The 13428-nt window shown below is 55.5% G+C and overlaps 1 long non-coding RNA gene across 1 annotated transcript; it reads left to right on the top strand.

The window, feature by feature from the left end:
• The first annotated feature begins 496 nt into the window (after nt 1-496).
• On the top strand, nt 497-13181 carry LOC101693164. Its single transcript, XR_006609439.1, has 3 exons — nt 497-945; nt 6301-6460; nt 11905-13181. It is a non-coding gene; the product is annotated as an uncharacterized LOC101693164 (long non-coding RNA).
• The last annotated feature ends 247 nt before the right edge of the window (nt 13182-13428 follow it).

The following is a 13428-nucleotide window of genomic DNA, read 5'->3' as shown; positions in this document are numbered from 1 at the left end:
CTTTCCACCACCGCCCCCCCCAGCCCCGCCATTCCTCCGTTAATGACAGCGCAGCGCGCCAGCGGCGGCACGAGGGGAGGGGGCTCCGGAAAGAGGAAAGAAGGGGCCCCCCTCGGAGGGCTGGCGCGGGAAGAGGGACGCGCGAGCCACCCCAAAGCTACCACGGCGCCAGGGCTCGGGGCGGCGCGGGCCGCAGGGGTCGCGCGCAGGAGCCCCGCGCCGCAGCGCACACACACCCCCCCTCCGCGCTCGCCCCCGCGCCCCCCGCCGCCCGCGTTCGGCCGCGCGCTGCGCCCCGCGGGGCCGGGCTTGCACCTGTCACCGCGCGCCCGCCGCCGCCTCGCCGCCGCCCAAGTTCGCGGGGACTTGGCGGGCGCGCCGCCTCCCGCTCCCCGCCCGCGTCCGCGTCCTCGCCCATGGCCGCCGCCCCCGCCCGCCCGCCGCCCGCGCCCCTCGCGCCGCCCGCCCAGCCCCGCGGCCGCCGGGCCCGGTGAGCCAGCAGCGCGGCCGAGCGCGGGCGCCCGTCCCCAGCACGGAGCACTGCGGATGCGGCGCGGGGCCGGCGCGGGGCTCCGGGCGCGCTCGGGGGTCGTGAGCGCCGCGCCCCGCGCCCCCGCGCGCCCCCCGCCCGCCCGCGCGCCCCACCGGGGCCATGCAGTCGCTCATCTCGCCGGTGACCAAGGCGATCTTGGTGGCTCTGTTCATCTTCGCCATCCTGCTCATCCTCTACGTGATCCTCTGGTACATCTGCCGCGATGTGGACTGCGACCACGGCATCTGAGCCCCGCGGCGCCCCGGCCCCGCCGCGCTGAGGGCGCCCCGCCCCGAGGGCCGCCGCGCCGGGCATGGGGGCCGCGCGCCCCCCGCCCCGGGCCCCGCCGCGCGCCCGCCGCCGCCGCCGCCGCCGCCGGGCCGTGACCTTCAGGGACAGAGCGCGGAGAGCGGGTGAGTGCACGCGGGCGAGGATCCGCAACTTCGCCGGGGCGCGGGGTGCGGGCGCGGGACCGTCTCCGGGTGGGCGCTGCGCCCGGACTCCCCGCGGGGCTCCGGGAGGCCCTTCCCGGCGGGTCCCGCCGGCGCCTGCGGTCCGAGGACGCGGGGCGCGCCAGTCTCATGAAGCCACCTGCGCCGCGTGGGAGCGGGCTCGCGGGGGGCACGGGGCGTGCCGCGCACAGCCCTGTCCCGGAGCCTCGACCGAGGGCGCGGGGCCCCGAGCGCTCAGGTCCCCCTCCCAGGCAGCCCCGCAGCCCCTGACCGGCCAGGCGGGGCGGGGGAGGGGGTCCCCGCAACCGCGAGCCGCCGCCACCGAGGGGCACCTCCGACGCGCCATGGCCAACAGAACTGCGAACAGGTCGGAAGGCTGGTGCGCCCTGCTCACGCCGCTGGGCAGCCCCCCACCCAGGGGAGCCGAGAGCTCAGGAAGGGGGCTCGCCTCGCAGTCCCCGCACCCCTGCCCCGGAGGAGGGCGACAGATGGGACCAAAATGCGGCTTTGCCCTCCACCAAGCGCGCGGGAGCAAGTTTGTGACTTAAATAAATAGCTCGTTAGCGAGAAAAAAAAAAAAATGCCTCCGTTTGAAGGCAGATCTCGAAATGCAACCTGTGAGGAAAAACACCCCGCTTTAACAGGCTGCCAATTTATGCGTCTGCGGATCCTGGGATGTCTTCCTGGGTAATGAGGGCAGGCGGGCGGTGGCGTGGGTCCCCCGCGCTCCTGCGGGAGCTGTCCCCTACCAGCCCACCCCGGGGCCGGGGGCTGGCCAAGTCGTGCTTTGTGCCACGCTGCACACTCCCCTTAAGGCATTTCCTATCCAGCAGTTCCAGCCAGTGGAGGGTTAAGGGGTTGGGGGGGGTGGGGACGCAGAGAGACTGCTGTCCCCGGAACATTCTTCGGGAGCCCAAGGGAGACGCGAGGGGACGAGACTGTCTGATGTGGTGCGTTTGGGGCGGCTGCGGAGAACAGGAGAAGGGCTGGCAGCAGTGTGTTTTTTCTCCCGGAGTTAGCGCCGGTGTGGAGACGGCGAGGGATCTTGCAACAGGGGAAGGCATGTTTCCAGGATCCAGTGTGCGAGGAGGAGGCAGGGGCGGAGGGGGAGAGGCTGGGCGGCCCCGTTTGCAGGATCAGAAACAGGATTTGAGAGAATGCAGAGAGGTCTGCAAAGGCATCCCCCCAACCGTGTCCCCGGCGGAAAAGCGTTCCTAAGGGATCCTCTGGAGCTGGCCCTGGTGATGGACACAGTGTGTCTCTAGGAGGCCTTGCCCGGAACCCCACATCTCCCCAAGGCCCCCCTCCGCATGCACACGTACACACCCCCGGCTCCAACACCCGAAAACCAACTCCGTCCCCAGGGAGCCCGCGGTACCACAGCGGACGGAGTATTTGTGACGGATCTTTCAAGGCGGCACGCGTTGGCCCCCCGGTTCAAGGTGAACCCAGCTAGCCCACCAAGCGTAGAAGCGCGGTGACCACGTCCCAGAACGAGGGGCCCTGGCAAGGCTCCCGCAGAGCAGGAAAGGCCAGCGGAGCTCTACACGTCTGCATCCCACGCACAGCACGTGAATCAGGATCCAAAATTATACCCAACACATACCCTGTGGGCTCTTCAGTCGGGGGAAGAGGGAGGCAGGGACCGGCATCGGATGCGTAGCTCTGGGGAGAGCCCCCCCCCCGGAGGAAATTGTGATGGACGTTGTTGGGGGGGTGGGGAGGCTTGGTCACTACCGGGAGGGACGAGAACACACGGGGACAATTAAAACAGTCGGAAATTACGTAACGGACACCAGCCAGGATTTTTCCATGTGGCCGGGTGGTCGGTCCCTACGGCTAATTAACCGAGACCTACGACCTGCCCACGGTGGTTGTTTCTTTCCAGCTCCTGATTCCTTTGATCTGTCCATCGTCCGCACTCGCCTCACGTCCCCGTCAAAGATTTTTATTCACTTTCGCAGAGAATGCCTCCCCATCGAGTAGGGACTCACCATGGACCCTCGGAAGCCATGCACGATGAAGGGAGAGGTTCCTGCCGCCTGGTCAGGACCACCTGTGCCCAAAGGTTCATGGTGGCACGACGCCACCACATAGGGTGCCAGATTGCCAAGATGACGGATGAACTTGCTAGGGGAACGGGAACCCCCAGGCCAGACGGACCCCAGGTCGCCCATCCTAGGACCGCAGCCCTGTAGACAAAGTGCATCCGAGTGACCCACGTTCGCAGAGCCCCTTGGGAATCCGCAGAAGCCCTTCCCAGCTGGTGTCCCTGTGGATCTATGTCCCTGTCCCCGGGCAGAGGCCAGAGCACTGCACACAGTCCCCACGTCAGGTACAGCAACCAAGGCCGGTGGGGGTGGTTTCCTGCCCAAGATCACTCGGCTGGGACGGGCAGGGTCGTCCGTGGTCAGTGCCAGATTCTCCCTGGGAGCTTCAGGCTGGAGATGGGGCGCCTTTCATGCTCACGTGAGACCTCCCTCTGCTTCTGGGAAACGCACGCCCCGTTCCTTGTCACGTCCATCAGGGGACCTTGGGACACTAAATCATGCTGACCATTTGGGGGATCTCACACCTAAAAAGAAAAAAAAAAAAAAAGGCAAAACAAAACAGGGAAAGTTCATGCATATCAAAGCACTCAAAATCCTTAAACATCAGTCTCAGGTCCCATATGTCATGAACCCAAATCCAAGTACAGGGATAATTGGGGAAGAGCAGGAAACCGTGTCCCAAGACAGAAGTACCTGTACAACGTCTCCCTTCCCTCCTTTTCTAAGGGCGACCTGAGGCACCGCGTGGACCGCACCCCAAAGCACAATCCCCTATAAATAACAATTCTATCTCGTAGTTCAGGGTGAGGGACTGAGTCCAGGATGTGAGGTTCATAAACGGGAGACCCCAGGAGAAAGGTGGTGTCCTTTACCCAAGATGGCAAGAAAATCAACCCGCGGTCGTCTCTGGGCTGTTGACCTGCAGGCACGCGCGTCGGTGTGTGTGTGCGCGCACGTGTGTGTGTGTGTAAATGAAATCTCACATCCATTACTTTTCCCCCCAAACTTTCCCATTCCATGTCTAGATTCAGCTGCTCACTTGGGTTTGGCGATCGTGTTTCTCTTTTAATTTTTTTTTTTTTTTATGGATTACGAAATAACCACTTAGTATGTATGTCTCGGTAACGCACACACAGGTTTTATTGGGAAAATAATGGACAACTCGGGTGCTGTTTCTTCGTCCCTATGGAGAGCCTGGCGAGAGGGATGAATTTAAGACTGTGCCCGTGTTTTGGAAGCTGCAGGTCATGCTCCTTGTGCAAGGAAAAAAAAAAACAAAAAAAACAAAGAAAAGACACTTGTTCTAGAACAGTGTGGAAATACAGTGTATGTATGTGAAGCTGAGAATGTGTGTACGAGCCCTGAGGGATCAGGCTTCAGATCCCGTAGAGTTTAGGGTCTCTTTCCCTGAACGGGAGGGTTGTGGGTCTCTGGGGTCCTTCCCAAACTGGAGGGTCTCCAACGGGGCCCAGGTGGGCGACCTACGACCATCAGCGTCCACGGGAGAATAATTAGTAGAAATAAGTGTTTTTGATCTGCTTACAAAGTGAGATGAGAGAAAACAGACGATCAAGAACCCAGGACCAGCGGGATGTGGGCGACATTCGCGAAGGGGTCGGTCGTCCTTCAGATGAGAGTGAAGTTTCTCAAAGTGATCATTGGGGAAGAGACCACCCGTCCTCACGTCCCTAGTACATGAGCTTGTTGGGCAGAAGGGAACGTTTTAAGATTCAGGCTAAGGGATGTTGGGGCTCAGAGCATAGGTGGGCCATCTGATCTTTGCTTCCAGACCTATGTTGGGATTAAACAGGAGATGCAACCCGCCCCGTGAAGGGGTTTCAGGAGACCTCTCACCGTGGCAAGATCTTCCCGTGTCTTCCCGTGCCACGGATGCTCACATTCGAGCCGGGCTGCATTGCAGATGCCTCTTAGAAATGCGGGCAGGCGGAAAGGTCGCGGAGAGCTCAGAGATGCTTGCCAGGGGAGGAGAGCCAGCCCGCGCCGCAGCTCCAAGTTGCTCCTCTGTGTCAAGCTCTTGAGAAGGTGGAACAGAATGTGCATGGGGGGTCTGAGCCTGGGAGGGGGCTGCAGGGCACGGGAAGCAGCTGGGGTGCAGGGACACGCGGCTGCCCGTGTTCCCCATCCCTGTGTCCCCAGAGCCAGCCAGCACCTCCCGGGCGGGGACGAGAGTCCAGCAACCATCCCAGAGAGGAACAGTCCTGTGCAATGAGCTACACACCTCCTGTGCCTCATGAGTCATTCCCGTTCCAAAAAGATGCTGCTCCCATAAGCCCCCCACCCCACGTTTGGGCTGGCGACCCTCTAGAACAGGTCATGGGGCGGCTGTGGGACCTTCTGAGCCCATGCCTTCACCAGGAGCTCCCAGCTTCTTCCAGAGGGGGCTGTTTGTTCCTGGCGGGGACGCACCCACGCCTGGATCTCCGGCAGCTTTGCTGTGAGTCCCCACATGTGGGCGCGCGCCGGGCCTTCCAGGAGGAGGCCGGCCGCTTTGGAAAACCCCGAAGCGCCCTCCGGAGCCGAGCCCAGGAGGGGAAGGAGTTTGGAAGCCGATTTGATAAACGCGCCTTTTAAGCTCCAAACCGTGTGAGCGTAAGGGAAGGGCTAGGCCGGGCGTGGAGTCCATTCCAAAAGCGTTCCAAAAATACCGTGAGGTATTAAAGGTCCTTTGAATCCGTGGGCGGCCCAGAGGGAAAGGTCAAGTACACTTGTTTTGTGAATTGTCCATTCACACGTTCCCTCCAAGTACAACGTGTAGCGCCTGGGAACAAGGACCGGGCATGCGTTGAGCACCTCCGGTGTGGTGAAGAGTGTTTCCCATCATTTGGGGTGTGCTGCCAGGTTTTTGTTTTTTGTTTTTTTCCCCTGTGATTGGTGAAAGCTCAGCCTCCCTGCCACGGGAAGGAGCTATGCCCTAGGGAGTCCAGGGGTTTGCAGTGGCTCTCTGCACACCACTGGGTGCCACTCACCATCTGAGTAGACTAAACCTTGCTTTCCATCCGCCTACTCCTCTGTGGGACCTACTGTGTGCACGCACACACAGATGGGTGCCAGGAGACGATCGCGGTGCGCCGTCAGAAGAAATGGACGGACACCATGGAGAGGAAGCCCTTCGTTGACCTCTCCCGACGCATGATGGTCTGTACCCAGCACATGGGCATGTCACTCTCTCCTCCTGCATGACCACCACGTTTGGGGCGTCCAAGGGGAATCCCCACGACAACTAAATGACCTCATCCCCCAATAGGTCGTCGCTTACCGTTCTGACACCCACAGAAGCGCCTCTTGCCGGGCTGACCACAATGGGAAAGTCTGACATCATCCTCTGTCGGCAAAAAATTCCAAGACGATGACAACAACAAGAAAAAACAAGAGGGCGGCCTGAATATGGTGGTGGAGACAGACAGGTAGAGACGCAACAATGAATCCTTTCTGATGCAAATGTTTCCAATGGGCTGTGGAACTGGATGGTTGTTGTGGGGAACAAATGGTAACAAAGTAGCATTCACTGTTGCCTCTGAGCAGTCAGGAAAGAGGCGGGGAACATGCTCGGGCATTTGGGTTTGCTCCCGTGCGAGTCGTCAGTGAGAGATAGCGCAGAACCTGGACTGCAACACCCAGCGGGACTGAGCCAAACGCACGTGTGCACAACTCCGCCTGTTATCATAAATTTTGTCCATTCTGGACCACCTGTCCCTCCCCTTCATGGTGACAAGCTGAAAGCCTTTGGATGTCCAACCCCGTAAACAAATGTGTCCAGGTACACAGCCCTGTTCATGGTCGTGCTCCCACGTTTCTTGTCCACTGAGGTTAATATTTCTTTTTTCCCATACTTCGGAGACAAATTCCTTAGCTGTTGGGACCCTAATGCCGGCTTCCTATAAACTCTGTGGTACGTATTGTGGATTTGCATAACGCTGTGATTTCAAGAAACATGAGCAACACCTTACTGCAAAATCGACCGAACTTAGACACTTTTGTGTTTATTTATTTTCTTTCCATTTTCTGCTTTTTTTTTTTAGGCAGGTTGGCCAGATCCGTGGATTCTTAGCATCCAGAGAAGCTAAACTCTCATTGTGAACAACAGAAATGAGCAGCTAGAGGTTTTCCCCCTGCGTCTGTTTTTTATTTTTTTTCTCTCCTCTTCTTTGCCATTTCCTTGTGTTTCTAGGGTGCTGAGCCATGAGGAGGGGCTGTCTTATACCAAAGGAATTATATTTAGGAAATAATTATTCTTCTCCTGGAATAAAAAAAAAAAAAAAAGCAGTCCCCCTAGGCCGCATCTCCCGGACTCGCAGTTTTATTTAGTCCAGTGTGCTATAAAGAGAAGCTGCTTTCTCTCCGAGCCGAGTGACCTGTTTTGGGGCCTACATTTCCCCACTCCTGGCGACATCCCCAGTGGAGGGAACTTCAGCCAACCGCGTCTCTGTCTGCGAACAAAGCAAAAACGAGGGAGGTCCAGATCCTAACCTAGAAATCATCTGGGGTGCCCCGTTTTGTCACTCGTTGGATTCCGGAATGATGGCTTCTCTCTTGATCCCACTGGACATTTCCCGGGGTATATTTTTGGCTGGCGGTTTTAGCGGGCTCAAGGAGTAAGACGTGCGATGCCGGTCTTTAACTAACGTTGCGTTCTCTGCAGGAATGCTGATCATTGTCACCCAAGGGGGATTGTGTGTGTGTGTGTGTGTGTGTGTGTGTGTGTGTGTGTACCCTAGTGCTCTCACGTTTGGACAAAGACATAATAAAATTCGCATGTAAGTCAAAGGGATGGGTATCACATTAAACATTTTTTAAAAGATTATTTATTTATTTGACCGAGCAAGGAACACAAACACAAGCAGCGGAGAGGCAGAAGGCGGAGGGAGAAGCAGACTCTCTGCTGAGCAGGGAGCCCCATGCGGGACCTGATCCCAGGACTCTGAGATCATGACCTGAACCGAAGACAGACACTTCACTGACTCATCCACCGAGGTGTCCCACACATTAAACATTCCTATTGAGTGTTATCTGACAGTTACCCGAGAACTATGGGTCCCTATGCGAAAACGCCTTGAGATGTTTCACGGAGAAAGGAAATCGATGAAAACACCCCGTTTGGAGGAAATGGTAGACCTGGAAATGAGGAGCTGTGGCCACCTGCTCCAGGCACTTGGAGCCATGGGAAATCAAGTCGTGTTATTGTGGCTGGTCTGGGGCTTACAGATTGGAATGAGCACAGTCACAGGTGGACAGGGCATGGGGGAGCCCCCTGCCCATATACAACCCAGATGTTCTCAGGAAACGGATCTTGCCCCAATCTGAGAGGCTGCTCCAATTCTGGGATGGTGGATTTGAGACAAAGAGGTCAGAACAGAGCTGAATGATTAAAACATTTTTTAAAAAAGAGGCATGACGCAGATCTGGTCATTCTGTGGACCATCATGATGTCATGCTGCCCTGCCAGATGGTACAGGCAACCCCAGACTCTGGGCCTGCCTCGGATACAATGACATCTGCGTTTGCCTCCCGTGGTTCTCATGACCTGTCATCACAAATGTAGCACCCTAAAACTTTATTCTCTTGTGCTTTTGCAGGCCAGCATCCCAAAGACAGTCTTCTGGGAGTAAAATCAAGGTGCTGGCAGCACTCATTCTTTGTGGAGGTTCTAAGAGAAGATCCTTCCTTGCCTCTTCCAGCCTTTGGATGGTGACCACACCATCTCTCCTTCCTCTGATGCTCTTGCCTCCCTCCGAGAAGGACCCCGGCTGGGACATTGGGACCACCTGGACACCCCAGGATCCCGTGCCCATCTCGCATCCTTTGCTCCATCTGTAGTATACCGCCCTTGCCACGTAAGGCCACACTGACAGGTTCCAGGAATTAGGACCTCCTGTCTTTGGGGGGAGGGCAGAATTATGTAACACCACATTCTGAGGACTTCCATTGAATTAATCCTATAACAACGCTATTTCTGGCAAAGTTGCAGGTTCCAAATCGTGATGTGTTGGAAGAGTCAACCCTTGACCAGGAAAGCGTCCAGGAAACTAAATGGTCCTTCAAAGTGGGGAAAAATGAGCAAAAGCAAAACAGTAGCTAGAAAAACATTTCTGGTAGCAAAGTGGTGATCCAGGACAGCTACCCACAGATCTAGTGGTGATCAGTGGCTACTGTTATAAGAAACACCTTTGTCTTGGTCCCACTCTCCCAGAGTCTGGGGGGCAAAGGTTTACATGCTCACAGGAGATGTGGTGAGCTCTAGGTGGTGGCCTACACATGGATAGGACTTCATGGATGTGGTCTTCCTTCCTCACATGGACCACAATGTGGACCCACTTGGTTACATAGCCCCACCAGGGACAAGACAACCATCCGAGGTCCTCCATCTGGGGACAGCTGGGAGAAGACTGCAGATTCACAAAGGCAGAGGAGATAAGCAGTGCTTCCTTTAGAGTCAGAGAAGAGGAACCCAGTCAAGAATAGGATGGATGATGAGGGAGAAATCTCTAGACCTCCTCTGTCTGATATGGGAGCCACCAGCCACATGGGGCTACCAAGCACGTGGAGGTACCTACATTCACTGAGGGCTTCGGTTTTATCATTGTGTTGATTTAAATGCTGGTAATCTCATGGCTAGTGGCTACCATACCGGATAGTAGAGCTCGAATTTTGCTTTATATGCTATTCAGGTCAATCATGTGTGAGTCTGCTAGAGATGTCATCATTAAAGTACCGTAGACTAGGTAGCTTAAGCATTTATTGTTTATTGTGGCTGGAAGTCTGTGATCCAGGTGGGGCCAAGGCTGGTTTCTGCTGAAGCTTCTGTTTTTGGTGTGTAGATGCTGTCTTCTCCCTGTGTCCTCACACGATCCTCCCTCTGTCTGTGTCTGTGTCCTCAAGTCCTCTTCTTCTAAGGACCCCAGTCTTATTGGATTACGATCTATGCCTGGTGACCTCATTTTACCTTAACCCCCTCTTCAAAGACCACGTATCCCCGTACGGTTCCATTCTGAAATCCTAGGGCTTAGGGCTTCAACATGGGCATTTTTGAGGGGGGACACAATTCACCCTATAGTAGTCCCTTAAACCTTTCCTGAGCTCCTTCCATATTCCAGGAGTTATTTGCCAGATGTGGCTTCTACTGTCTGAGTGTCAATTCCCGGTTGGGGAGATGGCAAGGTTATTTGATAACAGTGGTACATTTTGATCCATGGTGGAACAGAAGTCTGGGCAGGATGCCACGGAACACCTGGTAGGCAGCCGGCTCAGTCTCTGTGCTTCAGAAACATGGCCTTGGAACCCAAGTAGGACTGGGGTGGGAAGTGGCAGAGAGGTTTCTCTGGGGACATCACCCTTGAGTGAGCTCTGAAGGGCAAGGAAAGAGTACACACACACACACACTCCATGCCCCAGAGAAGGAAGGTCTGCAGTCTATAGTCTCAGAAGCGACTGAGATCTCATCATCATGCCCAAGGTAACGCCACCTGGAACAGGGAGGAGACACCCAGGCACTGGGTCTTGCTTGGTCCCCCATGATCAGAATTAGTGCCACTTTCTGCCAAAAGTGGAGGGGCTGGTGGTCGGCAGGGGTGAAAGTGGAGGCAGCTGTCCACCTGGCCAAGTGTCCTCAGAGAACATTATCGACCATCTGGTTGCTTTCGTCATGTGGTATTATTGACCAAAACTGTTCCGGGTTAGGGGGCATGCCCATACAACCTGAATGGGTTTACACATGACCGAGGGATCTGCTTGTTTCATGGACACTTGGCTTTTTGGGTGACCTGACAGGAGTAGGGACCCGGAGGGCCCTGTTATGCTGCACGGAATGTCTCCCCAAAGCTTCAGACATTCCAGATGGCTGGATCCTGGTTCCACTTGGTTCAGCCTTATGCAGAAGAGAAATGATCCATGAATGGAAATTTTTATCTAAAGACCCATGTCAAGCCTCCTCCTGCCATTTTTGTTAAAGTAAATTCCAAACTATCTGGATATCACTACTTCTTCCTAACGCCCTTTATCTGTCCCAGGACACTATATTTCTTTACTTCTCATGTCTCCTTAGGTTCCTCTTGGTTGTGACATTTTTCAGGAAGTTTCTCAAGGAAGTTCTCAGATTCCTTGTTCTGGATGACCTACATAGGTTTGAGGAGGACTGGTCAGGCATTTTGTAGGATGTCTTCTTGGGGGACTGGCATGCTGTTTTTGCCATAAACATACTGGGTGCTTGGTTTTTTGAGAGGAAGGACACAAGGATGAAATGCCATTTTCAGCACTTTTTATCCAAGGTGCCTACTATCCACATGACTTACCACGAGGGGTATTGGTCATGGTCACCTGGCTGAGGGTATTGATCCAACTTCTCTCCCTCTTCCCATATCTTTTGGAAGGAAGTCATTGTGTCCAGTCTACACTTAAGGAGTAAGAATTTACCTTCTTGAGGGTAGCGTCTCTTTATAAATTACTTGGAATCCTTTTGCGTGGGACATGGGTCTCGCTCATTTATCAATATATGCAATCACGGATTTACATCAGGACGGACTCCTGTGGCTCTTTATTTTACATGTTGGGTTACAACCCAGTGGCATTTCATTTTCAGTCTCAAAATGGTCCAATGTTGGCCACTGGGGTCTCTTTCAGGCTGGCTTCTGCGTCTCCGTTTGAGAAGTCCGCAAACATTTTGGGTTTTGAGCATCTCCTTGCTTTCTAGCACTACAAGAGGTTCCAGGCAAAGTCTGCGTCTTCCAAGCCCTACTCTTGGAATTAGCTCCTTCTCCAGGGAGCCCCAGTTTCTTTGATTTGAGCATGTTTTGGGAACTCACTACTTCTCCCCTGACACTTCTGTTTTCTTTCTTTCTCTTTTGACCCTACTTAGGGCCCCTGAAGGGACGGAGAGCTCTGGTGGCGGTGGAGCCTTTGTTCACCTGTTCTCCAGGTGCAAGCCAAGAGGTTATGAGAACATCTCCATCGTGGGCCACCGGCAGGCCAGGACTCCAGTGTAGAGGGGTGGATCCCTGGAGGTCACTTCTCGGCCCTTTTCTGGAGACTGCCAGCCTGCATGCCGTCCCAGCTGCACTGTGGGGGTGAAGGGTGCGGTGACCACCGACGAGGATGAAGGCCATCCCCCTGTCACTCGTCTTGCCAAGCCATTACCAGGCGGTCAGGACTCACGGGCAGTGTCTCCTCCGGGGCCAATGCTGACATCTGTAACCTCCATCCACCCCTGTGGTCCCATCCAGCAATCCCTGCCCACCGCCTGGCCCACTCCGTTGTGAGGTTCTCATCAGCCTTCCCCTTGTGCCTAGTCGTAACTCACAGGGGCTCCCACGCCCGTAGGGTAGCCCATCGGAAGTGTCTCCTCTTATTCCCGGCTTGAGACTTTCAGAGGACAGTCGGCTTCAGATTATACCACCAATAAGGTAGGCGCAGCGGGGGCCTGACCCTTGTCATCTCAGAAGCAATCCATACTGTTAAAAGAAAGGGACACGGACTGCGTCCAGGGCTCTCTGGCCTCCTCCGGTGTGCAGAGCAAATGCTCCAAGGAAGAGACCCAAGGAAGTCCCCATTCCTCCTTGTTGACAAATATTTTTGTCAGTCTGTTGCCAGGAGTAGAAACCATGCTCTGGAAGGAATGAAGAACGCTGTAAGACACAGACTGGAGACTTTGCACGCGGAATAAGAGAGTTCTGGACCATTCTAGAAACACACCTAGCATTAGTTACATTTGGACTCTCCGCAACGCATCAGGCACTTTGTGAATGGCGACCCGGGGCAAGCGTTGGGTTGCCTTAGTCCGGATCACCACGAAGGACTTTGAGCTCTTTTTCCTCTGCTTCGTTTCAGACCTGAGGGAAACACGATCGACAATTCAGGTGGGCCCTGCCTCGCGGGGCGTGTACGTCTCCATGAATGTACTCGCTGGTGTGCAACCCGGCAATGCCCACCCTCCCCCCGTCCTGTCCGTATGCACCCTGGTGAGCTTTTTATACACCCTCCTCCAACGCTACCGTCATTCTGTCTTGCAGGTGTGTTGTATGATGCCTCTGTGTGTTGTCCCGTCATAGCTTCTGCCTCCCCACGTGGAGAGAGGCAGCCAACACCAAGCTGAGACATGATGGCTATTCCAGAAAATAAAATATTTTTGAAACCGCACGGCGTCGGTGGGGATCTTTGGTCTCACGGTGTGGTCGCGGAGCCCTGGCGGCCTTGCTCACCAGCACCACGGTCGCGCTGAGGAGGTGCCGAGAATTTGCTGTCCCTGCAGCCGGGGCATGGACAGGGAGGTGTTTATCACATGAGGTCGGCATCGTCTGGTCTCTGTGTGCTTTGCAGAATGAGACACCTCTCAGATGCTTTGGATAGGTGTGAAAGGCTGTTGCTTCTCTGAAAACAACCACGA

The sequence above is a fragment of the Mustela putorius genome, unplaced genomic scaffold, assembly GCF_011764305.1.
Source record: "Mustela putorius furo isolate JIRA1106 unplaced genomic scaffold, ASM1176430v1.1 tig00003836_pilon_pilon_pilon, whole genome shotgun sequence".
Taxonomy (NCBI): domain Eukaryota; kingdom Metazoa; phylum Chordata; class Mammalia; order Carnivora; family Mustelidae; genus Mustela; species Mustela putorius.
This window is presented reverse-complemented; position numbering and strand designations above follow the sequence as displayed.